Raw genomic sequence first — 14,672 nt, forward strand, 5'->3', positions numbered from 1 at the left:
AAGTGTTGCAAGATTTAAATCCTGGATCTGCAGAGTCGAACCTCCTATGCAAGCTATAAATCTCCCAGCCTCTCAGGGGATGACAGTGACGCCAGAGCCGCTGGAAGCACAGCACAGTCACAGTAATGGCTCTGTCGCTCCCTGGCACTGTGAGTCTGCCCTTGCATGGTTAGTGTTCCGTACGTCAGCTGGCCCTTTGGTAATCTCAGCAGCAGACTTGCTGGCTAGAAAAGTCGTTGTTGCTGTGTTTATTCTGTCCTGTTCTGAAACCTACTAGAATATATCCTGTTAATGAAACCTATTATAATTTAATCTCTAAGACTGCAAATTCCTCTAGTATTCGATATTTGAAGAGGTGAAATCAAAAGCTACACAGGATGTGCACAGGCTCACGTGACTGTGCAATCTGGTTCCAGGTTGGTTCTGCAGCCCCGGGTGGAGCTAGGAGATGGAAATGAGGGCTCCAAGACATCCTTTACATGTTATATCCTTCAGAGCCTGGGCCACACATAACCCTTCCTCATTTATCTGCACGTGGTCACCAGGGCTGAGTGCTACTTCTGGGTCTACAAACACTGAGTGCCATCGCTAGGGGAGGGAAGATGACAGAGACACAATTCCCACCTCACAAGCCCAGGCTGGAGTGCACAGGTGGCCGTGGGTGTGTCCTATATGGGCAGGAGCAGAGGTTAGAACTGAGTGCCCACGGAGATACGAGGGTGGTGGCCAAGTCTGCCTGGGGACCCCGCAGGGTCTGTACCTGCTGTTGGCTAGGGGACCAGCAGCCACTGTGGCTACTGGGCACTGACAACGTGGCAGGTCTGAGGGTAGGTGGAAAACACCAAACATGAAGATACAGTATGAAAAAGAGAAAAGAACATAAGGTATCTGGCTAATGATCTTTTTTTCACTGATTACATATGGAAAAACTAATATTCTGGACATATTCCACTGAAGAGAATTTATTAAAACTAAACCTACTTTTCTTAAGGCACCTACTAGTAAACGCAAGATCATCCACATGGCTTGGATTCATGGGTTCTATCACATTTCTATCTGCCAGGGCTGGTCTAAGCCACGAGCAGACAATGCTGGTGATGGGGGGAGGGTGTGTGGGGGGACCCGGGGGAGACTGCCTGTGGACTGAGGAAGAGAAGCCAGCACACAGGGAAGCCATCAGGGCTACCAGGAGGATGCACTGGCTGGCAGGCGCTCGTTTCCTGAGGGCAGCTCGGCTCCGGGGTTCATTTCCAGCAAAGAAAGCCCAGGTCATAAAGGCCGGGATAACAACATCTGGAATAAACCAGAAGCAGCTTGCGGTTGGCAGTGAGGAACATTCTACCAGGGATGACCAGTGCGTTAGCCCTGTCCTCACTTTGCCTGTGGTTAGGGCACTTGGTCACTCACGCCTTCTCGGCTGCAGTGGGGAGACTGAGAGGAGCTGTTTGGTCTAGGGGTTGCCCCTGACTGTGTCAAGTGAGTCTGCAGAAACCCACAGCCCTGGGCACATCCTGGAGAGGTAGAGGCCGGGCTTCAGGACGAGAGTTTTAAAGCTGCAAAACACAAAGAAACTCTAGTCGAATACTTCCTTTCTCGTAAAACTTCTAACACGTTATTTAAATTATTTATTAGCTCTCCTCCTGGCAAGATAGAAGCTAAATGTAAGTAGCACGAGCTTAGGATCCCATCTGTCTGCTCCACGCTGTGACCGCAGGGCAGAGCAGGCAGAGAGAGGCCTCAGTCAAGGTCCACGGCAGGGTCACAGGGAGACTCTGCAGTCACTTTATTGTTGGGAATGAGACAGGAATTCACCTGCAGATGACCGGACCTGTAGTGCTGTCCCTCTCGTGGTATTCTCCACTGTGTGTGAGAAGGCTGTGAGGGTGAACCAGAGCTGAGAACCTCACAGTCCCCTGCCTCCCACCCTGGACACAGGCCAGAGGTGCCTGTGGCAGAAGCAGACACTTAACCTACATTCAATGGGGATGTTGGCGGCTGTGGGAAGTCTGGACTCACACAGGCCCCAGGCTGCCCTGGCACAGGTCTTCTGTCCCACAGGGAGGATGAGAGAACAGGAAGGCAGCCTGAAGCAGCCGGGACCAGATCTGGGTTCTGCATTGAATTCCATTCCCACCATTTGCCAGCTGGAAGACTGAGTAAGTTCCTGCTCTTGGCCTCATCCTCCATCCTTCAAATAGGGCTCAGAATGCACGACCCATAGGGCTGGTGGGCTCTCCTGTGCTTCTCTCACTAAGGTATGGCCAATGGCAAACACTCGATAAATATTTACATGTACACACTCACAATGGCAAGTATCTTTCCTCTGGATGGCGGCTTTTGACCAGGGTTTTTAACCCGGAGCACATGGAGTCCCAGCAAATCCAAAGACAAGACACAATAGATCCCTGACACCTCTGAAATGAAATACAGCGTGGCATGCGTGCACAGAGGCTTCATCAGAACCACACAAGGTGCTCAGACTGAGCACGGGTTAACAACCATGGGGCGCCTGGGGCTTCCAAAGTGTGCAGCTCCTTTTATGTGTTCCTGAAATATGTTCATGAGTGACTCAAAACCAGCATTGTCCACACCTGCTCCAGAAGCCTGCACCCTGTACACAGCAAGACAACCTTCCAAAAAGGCTCTATGGGGCCAACAGCAGCACATCAAAGGACGGCAAACAGATGTCTCAGGCAGAGACTCACTCTAACTTCAACTTTGTACCAGAGCACTCACCTCCTCAATGTACCTCTTCCCGGAGTCTCTCTGTCTTAACTGATGGCCAACAGAGGCAGCTAGGATGTTTTAGGATTTTTTAAAGTATTTATTTTATTTAAGACAAAGAGATGGGCCACTGTCGTGGTACAGCAGGTTATGTCCTGCTCCAGCAATCCATAGTGGAGCACCATTTCAAGTCTTGGTTGCTCTGCTTCTGACCCGGCTCCCTGTTAGTGTATCTAGGAAAGCAGTCAAAAATGGCCCAAATACTTGGGTGCTTGCCATCCACATGGGAGGCCTGGATGGAGTTCCAGGCCCCCTGGCTTCGGCTTGACACAGCCCAGTCTGTTGTAACCATTTCAGGAGTAAACCGGTGGATGGAAGCTCTGTGTGTGTGTGTATGTGTATGTATGTATGTATGTGTGTGTGTCTTCCTGTCAATCTGACTTTCAAATAAGTATTTTTTAAAGAAATATGAAAAAGAGAGACACATACACACACAGAGAGAGACAGAGACAAAGACATAGAGTTCTTTCATCCATTATTTCACTTCCCAAGTGCTTGCAACAGCCAGGACTGGACCCAGCTGGGGTTAGGAACTCAATCCAGGTCTTCCATTTGGATGGACAGGGACCCAAGTGCCTGAGTCGTCTCTGTGGCCTCCCAGGATCCACACTAGTAGAAGCTGGAGCTGAAAGCAGAGCTGGAGTGGACTACACACAACAGTCCAGGGTGCACACTAGCAGAAGCTAGAAGTAGAAGCAGAGCTGGAACTCCAACCCAGGTATTCCAGTAAGATAAACGGTGTCCGGGGCAGCGGCTTTACCACTGGTGCCAAATGTCTTCCAAAGCAGAGGTCACTTCATCTTTTAAGAACAAGACCGGGGCTGGCGCTGTGGCATAGCGGGTAAAGCCGCCACCTGCAGTGCCGGCATCCCATAGGGGTGCCGGTTCAAGTAGATGACAACCTAATTATTTGAGCTCCTGCACCCACAGGAGCTCCTGGCTCCTGGCTCCTGACTTGGGCTTGTCCAGTGCTGGCTGTTGCATCCATCTGGGGAGTGAACCAGCAGATAAAATATGCGTTTGAGTGTGAGTGTGTGTGTGTGTAAGTGTAATTCTGCCTTCTCAAAAACAAAGAAAGCAATTGTAAGGCTTCCAGGAGGCCCTTGGCAGAGAGGATCTGACAGACACTATTAAACAGGTTCTGGGATGGCAGGAAGGAAATGATTTCTCACCTGGTCTCTGAACCACAGATTTCAGCTTAGACATTTACTTTGGGCCACTGATATTTTCCAGTCTTTTTCTTAAGGTCCTGTCTAGTGACCAAGTAAAAACATGTAGGCACACAGATAGGAACACTACTGAAGAGGTGTCAGAGCTTTTCCAAGTGTTCTAAGAGATCTTGTGTCCACATTCAAAATTCTAAGACACAAACGTGTGCACCAAGTGAAAGGAAACGGTAAATTTAAAACCACCGGAAAATCTAAACATGAACAATTCAGTGTGCATTTTTCATTCATTCATTTAAAAATTATGGCGCCCTTACAGGCTGGGAGGCACCAGGATAAGCACGGGGATCCACCAAATGCTGTAGTGAGAAAACAGCCATGCGAAAGCACAATGCAGGATACTTTCAAGGCCAGAGCGGCTAGAAGCCACGTGCCCTCGCCTACCCACGCCCTGCCCTGCCTGAAGAGGGCAGGACCCTTGGGATTCACACTGGGAGCTGGGCTTCCCCGGGGCTGACCAGGTTCTGCCTGGTTCGCAGGAGGCCTTGGTGACTGAAGTGGTGGCGAGGACAGACGTCGATCTTCTCCCAGGTTTCTGGCTCAGGGTAGAGTGAGAGATGATGCGTCCTCCCCGGGAACACACACGGAGCAGCAGACAGCCGCCACTTCTGCTTGTGCTGCGTACACTCCCTCTGCACCAGACTGTCTTTCTAAAGCCACCCCTCTCTGCTCTCGGGTTGTATGCCTTAGGAGGTCTTTGCTGACCGCCCTTCCCAGCACCTCCTCCACCCCAAGCCCCAGCGTCCTCCCAGCACCACTCGGCACACAATTACCCTCCCCTTCCCAAAGGATCCAGGACCGAGCATAGACTCAGAGCTGAGCCAAGTGGCAGGCTCCAGTCTCTGGCCGCAGGACCTGGTCCAGCCATGCATGTGTGACCACAGGTGACCGCAATCAATCAATCCTGAATGCTTCGCTCTTCCTGCAGGGGTTAAGCCCGAAGCTGCGGATGACAATTCTGTGACCACAAAGAAGGCTGGCAATCAGAACTGGATTCTTTACTGGGGTCTGTACATGACCCCTCCTTAGCTAAGCAGTATGAGCTGGGCTCTGTCAACTCAGAACCACGAGCCTGACAAACGCAAGAGGAAAGACAATTCTGTTTCAAATCTGAAAAACAAAAAAGTGTATTTTCATGCGTGGCAGATTTAAAAAAAAAAACCCTGTGACTGTGATGAGAGTGCCTTAAAGCATTTAAATCTACAAAAGGCACTTAGGGACTTTATAGCAAACTCTGCCCTGAATAATGAAAAGGCAGACCAGACTGGTTTAGAAAACGTTACTGCACCAGATAATGGGACATTCATTCATTCAATTAACATTTATGGAGTATCTTCAGGGTTCTTAGCCTCACGCAGTAAAAACTATAAAAGTGTACGCTGGGCTTGAGCTGGACCATCCCCTTGCATACAGAGCAGCTGTGCGAGTTGTTTAGACCGACCACTGTGTGACGTCAGTGAGGCCAGGTGCTCCTGTCTGGCCCAACAGCTGCACTTGGGAGGTGAGGGCACCACCTGAATTTCTGTCTGGCCATCTATAAAATGAGACAGGTAAAGCAGCAACTCGAAGGAGCCTTAGGCGAAGGAGAGAAAGACAATGTGTTTAGAATTCCTCTCCCCTCTAATAAAACGTCCACTAACATTTATGGAGGAGCCTGGATGACACACTGGGCTAGCCAGACCTTTTTTCCTTCATTGACTTTCCCCAAGAAACCCCAGCACCAGCACGAATCTGACTGCACCAATACACCTGTGTCTCTGTGCAAACATGCCTAACTGGGCACTTCTGGCCCTGGGCTTTTCTCCACAAGGCCTGAAGGTCTACGGTGAGCTGCTGGCTCTGGTGTCCAGCACCACTCCTGCTGACATCGCTGCCCACTGTGTGCCATCTGATGGGGCTGTCCCCGATGCTCCCCGATGCTCTGGCACAGGCATGGGCATGCCACTCACCTGGGCCAAAGTGCTTTCTTGCCTGAGACGCTGGGTCCAAGGGCAGACCGCTGGGTATGCCATGGGACAAACAACATCAGTTCTGCTGCCCTGACCCTCAGAGCAGCTGTTTCCACGTTGCGAGTGATCCTGCTGGCTTCCCTCTGACATGTCCAGGAATCTTCAACATCACCTTCTGCTTTACAATGGCAGCAACTAACCTACACACCACAGGGCACTGCACCTGAAACACCACATGCCGGCTAACACTCATAACATACACTTGCCGTTCACAGAGTGCTTCACCACACGCCGGCTAGCACTCATAACATACACTTGCCGTTCACAGAGTACTTTCCCATCCGATTTCTCTCTTTTAATCAACCTTTCTGGTACTGAATTTTTCCCTTCCCTCAAAATAAATCACCTATTGATTTCTCTTATTTCTCACAACAACACAATCAGTCTTCCAGCCACTTCAGCTTTTTAAAATTTCAGAGTGATTTTGGGTCTGGGCTTTCACGAACCCCCGGTTATCAGTCACCTAATCCTAAACATGGGATCTCCCACATCGACCCCTTCATTTCCATCCCCTGCCTCCACCTGGGCTGGAGGCTGCCTCGCCTCCCAACCACACTCCAAGGACTCTGCCTGCTGTCACCAAGCCCTGCCAGCACCACCGTCCAAAGAACGCGACTGGAGCTGCACCTACCACGCGCCCCTCCTCTTCCACCCATGGTCTGCAGAACAGATTGCAGGACAAAGACCGACCAGCAACTCCTTAACAGGAGTCCTGAGCTATCCCCTCCTCTTCACAGACATAAGAGGTTGCTCTCCACTGAGGCTGAGTCTTCCCACAGCCCTGGAATCTCAGGTGATCTCGAGACCTGACATGGTCACCAGGAGAACAGCTGATGGCAGGCAGCAGAGGCTTAAAAGAGGGGCCGGTTCTTTCCGTTCTCTCCGTGCTCTCGGAACGCTGCTGAATGCCACAGAAAGCAGCCCTGGCTGGTCTAGTGCAGCGTGGGAGGGACAGGGCCTGCTCACCGCGGAACACTGCCAGCACCCTGAGAGCTGCCAGACATGAGTAAGGCTATCCACAACCATCCCACCAGCTGAATGACGCCTGGGGGCACCCACTCAACACCGCCAAGAGAAGCACCCAGGAACCCAGGCCCAGCTGCTGCCCAACACAATGGTGAGCTACAGGGATTGCCTTCGGCAGCCACACCTTGGGGTGATCTGATCTGCATCATGGACAAGAGATAAAACATGCAAGCTGATTTGGTCCCTTTCTCCTCCAAATCCTTTTCAATTCCTATTTAGCATACTGGGTACTTAATCACAAGACGTCCTGTCTCCTTCCTGTTTTGTGTCATGATTGATTTTTCATGTGTTCCCCACTCCGCAAGTTCCTTGTGAAGACACTGCATATGCTCGTCTTTACACGCCACACATGCGCACAGTGAATGACTATTCAGGACTCCATCAGCACGTTCCCCGGGGCCCAGCTGCCAATCCTATCAATTAACAATCACCACTCCAGCATACATTTTGATCGTTAATTTTAAAAGCTTTAAAAAGCCACTAGGATGTAAGTCATAAATTGAAATTTAGTAGTCTCACCTACAAAAAGGGTAACTCAGGCACAGTACATATTCTTCAGCAGCTAACTTGTGGATTCATTTGCGGGGGGAAAAAACCTCCTGCAAATGAATCTGCACAACAATCAACGGAGCACAAGGAAACAAGCACGTGAGGGTAAAAGTTTCACAGAAACAACTATTTGAGTTTTATCAGGATATTAGCCTCTTCCAAGACATGCATTTTTCCTATGTGGTTTCCAACTGTAAGCTGACAGATTGCCAAAAACCAAGGCTTCTATTGTAAGTGCCACCGATCCTCTTGTTGCTCTTCAATTAGGTTTTGCATTTAAAAGAGAAATTCCCTTGTGTTTCTTATAATGACGCACCTGTTCCTTGGGAGAATGCCTCTTTGACAAGAAATGCCTTAAATCTGGCAAGAAAAATGGCTCCAGGCTTTCTGTGATAATATCAAAGATCATTTGTTTGTATTAAATGTTTGTGTGGGTTTCCCTCCTCTTAAGAGCAGTAAAGTACTGCTACAACCCCTTCCAAAACAATACACACAGATTCTTGGCCTCTGTTCTGCATTTCCATGTATACCTGCACTACAGCAAGGGCCTGGGAATAGCAAAGCTGGGGTACAGCAGAGAAATTCATTTGCTCTAGTCACTTCCTTTTGACACCAACAAACAGTAAATGTCAAATTACTAAAACATTCCCAATTTACTATATTACAGCCTTTCCCTCCCCCACAAAATACCTGCATGGAAAAAAGAAAAGTTGCATTCAAAACAACATCCCTTCTTTTTAAATCCTTTCTATATTTTATTTCTGTGATGTCCAAAGATCCTTATAGCTTAAGATCCTTTCTGATTCCATACGCAGAAGTCACACATCTTTGGCCACTGACAATGCTCAGTTACTACGCCCTCCAGAGGGGCTTCTGTGACTGAGACCAAACCACCACACCTTTTTCAAGTAGTAAAACTTGAAACACATTCAAGGTGTCTCCCTACCCCCTAACCAAGCTGTATGTACATTAACATTGAGATGCATCAGAAATAGCCTAGAGGCAGGTGTTAAGCCACCATCCCTGACACCAGCATCCCATACCAGAGCACAGGTTCACCTCCTGGCTGTCCCACTTCCCAACATGCTGGTGCCACTCCTGGGAAGGCTCTGGAAGACGGCACTTGGGCCCCTGCCACATATGTGAGAAACCAGGATGGAGTTCTTGGCTCCTGGCTTCAGCCTGGCCCAGCCCTGGCTTTTGTGACCCTTTGGGGAGTGAACCAGTAGATGGAATCTCTCTCCCCATAATTCTCCCTTGCAAATAAAAAAATCATAAAAAAAGAAGGCAGCCCACCCTCAAAGAATGCATACGTTAGCACACTTGGGTCCTGCACCTTCTTCTCTTTGCCTTGATTGGCCCAGCTCCGGCCGCTGTGGCCATTCCGGGAGTGACCCAGCCGATGGAAGACACCTTTGTCTCTCTCGGTCTCTCCCCCATCTGTGAGTCTGCCTTTCAAATGAATAAACAAATCAATAAAGTAAAATGAAATTTTCAAGATGTACAAATGCAATGCAAATGGGAACTGGGGTCAGCGCTCCATGCTCCATGATAGAAGATATAGTTTGTTGTGGTTTTTTTTTTTTTTTTTTTTTTTTTGCCTTTCAGAGGATCGAGGCATGAAAGCAGTGTCTGCAGAGTGTGTGGATTGACACCTGGGAGACCTGACACGCCTGCACACACGCAGCCCTCCTCAACCTCCCCAGGCAGCCCTGATGTGTCTGCTAAGTGCGCCCTGGGCTGCGCTCCACGGCACGTGGTGTGTGGCGACACTGCCCCGCAGCGGGGCTCTTTGATGGGCACTTGTCAGTCATCGCCCAGAGGAGCGCCTGGCCTCCAGCTGGCCAAACGTGGCCCCGGGTGCCAAGCTTCCCTAATGAACTTTCCCAAGGAAAGCGAGGTTCCCACAGGAAAAAACAACGCGCTTCCCCCCTCCCGGCGGCCCATTGAGAACCGGCAACAATGCCGCTGCCTTTTTGTTTCCTAAAGACTTTTCTCCTTCCCCGCGAGCAGCAGCGTGTTCCTCAAAGAATGCTAGTATTTCCTGTGGAAACTGTATGGCTGCCAGCAACGGCTCGCAATTTTCCCTTTTCTTTTCGTCAAAACGAAATACACAAAACGTGGCAGCTGACAATAGCCCCCCCCCCCCAACACACACACACACCCCGAACCGCTGCCCCCCACTCACCACCTGCACGGGAACGTCCTCGCCCCCGCGGAGCCAAGGCCCAGCGACACGGTCCCCGCCCGCGCCGCCACGCGAGCCCGGGGCGCAGGACCGCGCCGGAGGGGGCGCGGGGGGCTGCGCGCCGGGCGCCCCTCGCCGCGGACCGTGGCGCCGGGCACTGCCGCTATCCCGAGCCCGCCGCTGCGCCGCCGCCCGCAGCCCGCACAAGCCGAGCTGGCCGCGGGAAGAATACCCGCGACTGGCGCGATCTCCGCGCCCAGGGCCCGGGCGCCGCGGCCGCGCCACTCGCGGCACAAAGGGGGCCCGGGGCTGGGGCAGCGAGGGGCGACAGCGCCCGGGGTCGCCTGGTGCAAACTTGGACAAGGCTCGAGCGAGCGCGCGGCGGGTTCGGGGACCCGGACTCACCGCGGGGTGGCGGGGGGCGCGCGTGGAAAGCCGGACGGACGCACGGACGGACAGCTGGAACGGCGCGACGAGGCGCACGGGCGGGCGGCGGAGGCGCTGCCGCGGCCCCGCTACGTCACAATGCGGCCGAGCCCGGGCCCCCCACGGGCGCGGGGCAGCCCCGGAGCCGGCGCGGACACACACGGCTGGGGGCCGGAGGCCGGGCTGCGGGGGCCGCCGCGCCCGCCCCGCGCGCCCGCGTGGCCGCGCCCTCCCCGCCCTCCCGCGCCGCGGCCCGGCCCGCCAACCTGCTCGCTCTCCGCTACCTTTCGCTCCGCCGCCGCCGCCTCGTCCCCAGCCAGGGCCCGCCTCTCCTCCCCGCCTACTTTTTTTTGCCCCCCGCGTCCCACTTTCTCCTCCCCGCCCGCCGGCCTCGCCCCCTGGAAACGCGGGCGCCCCTCACCGCGGGCCGCCCCGCGCACGCACGCCCGGGCCGGGGCGAGGGGGCAATTCGGGCAGGGTCCGGCGACAGCGGCGTCTTCCGCCCGGCGCGGCTCAGAGGGCTCCGTGCGCGGTGCCGGGGGTGGAGGAGGAGGAGGAGGTTCGCTGTGAAGTCGCGGCTTGCACCTCAGCCCTTCGGGGTGCCCACGTCCACGCGCGGCTGCATGAACTTGACTTTGTCATCGGTGGGCTGGGGGCGGCGGCGGCTCGCGACGACCGCCTGGCGGCTGCCGCCTTAGCAAAGCTCTCCACGGTGTGGAAGACATCTCTCTCCCCCGGGCGAGACGCCGCAGCGCCCCTGAGGACCACCCTCGGGTCCCCGGGCGCTGCCCCCCGGCCACGGGGAGGTGGCCGGTCCTGGGCGGCGTGGGGCCGTCCTGGCTCCCAGGCCCGCCCCGGAGGACGAGATCCCGGGCTCCCCAGCTCCGTCCGGGCGCTGGCAGCGGGCTCTGTGTCCTGCGTGGGCCTGACGGTGATAATCCGCGATGGGAGGGAAGACTGGCTCTTGAAACTGGGTCCAGGCTCCCCAGCAAGGGGCAAGGAAGGGTAGGTCCCTGCCCCGGACCTGTGTGGACCGGCCCTTGGGTTCCCCGAAATGACCAGGGCGTTGAGGTGGTGGAAGACAGTTCACTTGCTGTGAATTCTACTTCCCACTGAAAATCTCAGATTCTCTCTCGGCTTCTTCCATAAGCAGCCGAAGAGTGTGTCCTGCCGTGTTGTCACGTGTTTATTGCAATTTCTCATGTATGACACTCCACGTAGGTGGAAAGTGGCTTCACAATTTTAAAAACACACGTTATCCCGCTGTAGAAAATATAAAATCAGATGACATCATAGGGTGCTAAAAATACTTGAAAATATTGGGTTTAATTCACTCACATCTGGTTAAAATAAAAATGCTTTTTTTTCCTAGTGTAAACTCTGAGAAAAGCACATCTTGCTTCTATCCAGTAGATGGAAATGGTGTCGCTGTTGACATGACCAATGAGAACTGCACTTCCAGTCCCTGCGTCTTGAATGTTTTGACACCTTGTTCTTTTATTAAATCAGATTGCACTTTATTGATAGAATCATTGACTAAGGAATTCTAACTATGTATCTCTTCCAACTGTCCTAAAAATCCACTGGTTCTAACAATGAGCCAGGTGTTAACTCAGTATCAAGGATTCAACAAGAGAAGGCGTGGTTGTGTTGTCCGAACCAAAAACAAAATGGGTTGTCCTGGAAAAAAATTATTTTTTTTTTGCATAGCCAAAGCAGTTTTGCATGCCGTCGTGTTACAAAGTCATCTTTAAGATGTTTCAGATAGTTTCCCCTGTTTTTTGGAGTTCTTTTGTTATGTTTTTCTGTTTCCAGCATGTTTTTGATTACATATTCAAAACCATTGTTTCCATGAGATGATTTTTACACTGTGATTTCAATCGGTGCCTGTATACACTTTCCCACGTAGGCTGCAAGTTTGCTTTGGTTTGGACTGCGTGTTGGTTTGCTTCTCCTGTGCAAACCGTTGCCAGATCCAAACCACCCGTGGATAATACACCCAAGCGTGGCTGAGTTGCAACAGAGCTGCTAGATGTTAGATTGGGTGACGGAATGCCAGCTTCCAGTACCTCATGTTGACTTTTTTAAATCAAGTAATAAACTGCTTTTTTCCACATCCGTCTTTTTTTGGTTTAAGATTTATTTATTTATTTGAGAGGTAGAGTTACAGAGCGAGGGAGAGACAGACAGAAAGGTCTTCATCCACTGGCTCACTCCCCAGATGGCCGCAGTGGTCGGAGCTGGACCTATCTGAAGCCAGGAGCAGGGTCCAAACACTTGGGCCATCCTCCACTGTTTCCGGAGGCCATTAGCAGAGAGCGGGCTCAGAAGTGGAGCAGCCAGGACTCGAACAGATGCCCGTTTGCGGTGCCGGTGCTGCAAGGGGACACTGAACCCACTACGCCACAGCTCTGGCCCCTTGCCTGATCCTTGAGTCATCCTTACTGACCATGGGGCTGTGATATTTCTCTGGTCAACAGCTGTCTCCACGGGCGGGTTAGTACCAGTGGAGTGGCTTTGCAGCCATAGCTGTGGGCTGTTTCCCGCCTTTACACGTATTCCACCCATGCCTGCCACAGAAGAGGGTTCGCTCTCGAGAGCCCTCAGCACACCTGTGCGGCTTGTCCACCTCTTATTCTCTACTGCTCCATTGTCATTTCCCATCACAGTGGCAGGGAGTTCATATTCTGCATATTTGGATCCTCAACACTGAGTACATTTTTATAGACAGAGTTAGCTACTGAAAATAATTAGTAGAGAAGTGCATTTCACTGCCTATCATCTGCCAAAGAGCTGCCATGTAATTGTTCAATGAATTATTACAATTAAACATCTGCCTGCTCTGCTTTTGCCCAGTTTCCATGATGTATCTTTATTATGCTACCAAAAAAAAAAAAAAATGGATAAGACTATCATAGCAGTGCCAGTAATCAAATGGAAAAATATTTTCTATCTTTAAGTATAGATTTTACTTAACCATCCAATTCTGCAGTAAAGCCTCAGCATTCTCACTGAGTCTGGGTGATTGAAGAGAGGTCTCTCTGAGAGCCTTTCTGGTTTCTGATTGGGAACTATACTTCGGTGGGATCAGGCCACTTTTTTTTTTTTTTTTTATTCTGGAACCAAGTTTGTTCTATTTTGCTGGCTGCCACCATATCAAAGTAACCATAAATTGTTTCTATCAAGAGTTAGACCATATATCGTCTTAAAGTGTGATTTGATCAGGCTAGGTTGGGTTCTGCTGTGGTAATTGTGATACCACAGCCAGCCCATACTCCAATAGGTTAATACAAACTATTCCTTGCTCTGACCATCCCAAAGTGGCAGGTCCACTGCACATTTGCCTCATGTCTTTCTCACCTGAAGACTCCAGACTAATGGAGCAGCCACTGACAGCAATATTGCTGGTCACTCTGGTGAGGGAAAGAAATCGGTGGAGGGTCCCACGCCAGGAATTAAGTGCTGCAGCTCCAGAATTTACACAGCTCACGTCTGCTCACGACTCACTGACCAGGACTAATCGTGCAGCTCCACTTAGTCACAGGAGGACAGGGAAAGGCAGCTCCCCAGTACGGGTACACCCAGCGTATCTGGACGACGATAGGAGGAAGGCTGGACGTACCCACTTCCCTAAAGACATCACGAAACATGAGAACATTCTCTGGCTGTTGTACGTAGAAGCCACAGAGCTGAAGTACAAAAATCGATGCTGAACACAAGTATAAATCCTACAGTAGTTCTGATGTCTGAAATAAGTGCAGGTGTAAGCACAGAGAAATGTGACTTTGACAAAGAATGGCCAGGAACCTAGGTTCTGAACACTTGAGTTTCATAAAGAAAGGGATGATTCTAGAAAAACATGGTGTTACCAGGTTCCCACCAGGTTTTAAGACATCATCACAGGTTACCTACCCTTCTTCCCAGGTGCCCTGTCCCTTGTCTTCCATTCCTTCTCTAAAAATCTTTGTTGATGTCAGTGTCTTCCGGGCCCTGAAGAAATTGGCATTCCTCACCCGGCTGGTGTTCCAGGAGCATTTCTTACCTTTAACATGATTATTTTCATCCCTTCAGTATTTCTTCTCTTCTTTCTTTTTGGATCAAGTTTTAACATTGTGCTTTATCTTAGCACCTTTAGTAAAGTTACAACTGGGAAGGGAGATGAAATGCAAATCCAGCAGCTTAACTGCTTTTAACACAACAGCTGTTTAATGCAAGATTTCGTGTAGACCAAAGTATATGGATTGCTAATCTGATTCCCTGGGATTATCCTAGGATTCCAGTTAATCCTGTTATTCTGCTTTACCCATTCTTGCAGACTATTAGAAAGTTTGTTGGTATTTTTTTAATGGAAACAATTAGACTGTGCAAAATTATAATCAGATGAAATGAGTGTCCCCCCCATGTGTTAGGAGGCAGCCTGGGACAAAAATACGTGGTGAATGTAAGAGGCCACGGGGCGTTGTG

General features: G+C 51.1%; 1 protein-coding gene across 3 annotated transcripts in view; it reads right to left on the reverse strand.

Moving 5' to 3' along the window:
- SNCAIP (synuclein alpha interacting protein) overlaps positions 1-10,503 on the reverse strand; it is a 169,233-nt gene extending 158,730 nt beyond the window's left edge. For 2 of the 3 annotated variants that reach the window (XM_062189806.1, XM_062189809.1), the window contains exon 1: positions 10,188-10,259. The gene's annotated coding sequence lies outside the window, so the exon portion shown is untranslated. Of the gene's footprint in view, positions 1-10,187; positions 10,260-10,492 lie in introns of those variants that run through there. The other variant, XM_062189808.1, reaches the window with a different exon arrangement.
- Positions 10,504-14,672: the final 4,169 nt, after the last annotated feature.

This window comes from Lepus europaeus, chromosome 4, assembly GCF_033115175.1.
Source record: "Lepus europaeus isolate LE1 chromosome 4, mLepTim1.pri, whole genome shotgun sequence".
In the NCBI taxonomy this organism is placed as follows: Eukaryota; Metazoa; Chordata; class Mammalia; order Lagomorpha; family Leporidae; genus Lepus; species Lepus europaeus.